At 35.1% G+C, this 936-nt stretch overlaps 1 protein-coding gene across 1 annotated transcript in view; it reads right to left on the minus strand.

The window, feature by feature from the left end:
* SLC3A1 (solute carrier family 3 (amino acid transporter heavy chain), member 1) overlaps positions 1-936 on the minus strand; it is a 34,412-nt gene that overhangs the window by 10,462 nt on the left and 23,014 nt on the right. The window lies entirely within an intron of this gene.

Genomic DNA, 936 nt, shown 5'->3' on the forward strand with positions numbered 1-936 from the left:
CTCTGTCTCTGGTGAATCCTCTCACCCTCCGCATCTCTGGCCTGTACCCCAGTTCTGTACGAATAAATAAATAAATCTTTAAAAAAAAAAGTAGGGATGAGATGACTTAACGGCCTTAAGGACTCTGACATATTCCTGGAATCTAGAAAGTAACACCCATGCACAGGGCTGTACAGATGCCCAGAAAGACCTGAGGAGACTGGTGTATCACCTCTGATCAACATTGAGACTCTGTAAAAACAAATTGAGACTAAATCAGAATTATAAACTGTCTGCCATAGTGTTGAAAGTATGTACGCTTGCACACACACACAAACAAGCCCTCAGCAAGAAATGGGAAATTTATTGGTTCAAGGCATTTAAGAAATCTCTAATTATAAACTGAGCAAGCAGAGACTTCAGTGCTCATACACAATAAAGACCAGATTTTATAGAACTAATCCAAGAAAGTCAATAAAGAAAGAGCATCAGTGAACACTGGAGAGATAAGATGACTTCCAGAAACCCATGTATTATTTAACAATAACTGGTTTTAATAACAAAGCTTACATGACATCTAAAATAACAGTAAGGTATATATATGCACATGCTGGGGAAGACAAAGAGCAACAGAAAATGTGACAGGAAACCCAGACATTGGACTTACTGGACAAAGACTTTAAGTCAACTCTGTGTGTGTGTGTGTGCATATATACACATATAGATGTACAAATAAATGTGTGTACATATATACGTAAATAAGGTATATCTAAAGAATCTAAAATGTGAGAATATCTCATCAAGTGATGTGACCAATAAATAAATTATTAAAAGAACCAAACAAGTTTCAAACTTGGTAAAATATAATAACAGAAATGAAAAATTCACTAGAGGGACTCTGTAGAATAAAGTTGACAGAGTAAACAACAAATGAGAAAATAGAACAATTGAACTTAG

Source organism: Condylura cristata, unplaced genomic scaffold (assembly GCF_000260355.1).
Source record: "Condylura cristata isolate star-nosed mole 26May11 unplaced genomic scaffold, ConCri1.0 scaffold00020, whole genome shotgun sequence".
Taxonomy (NCBI): Eukaryota; Metazoa; Chordata; class Mammalia; order Eulipotyphla; family Talpidae; genus Condylura; species Condylura cristata.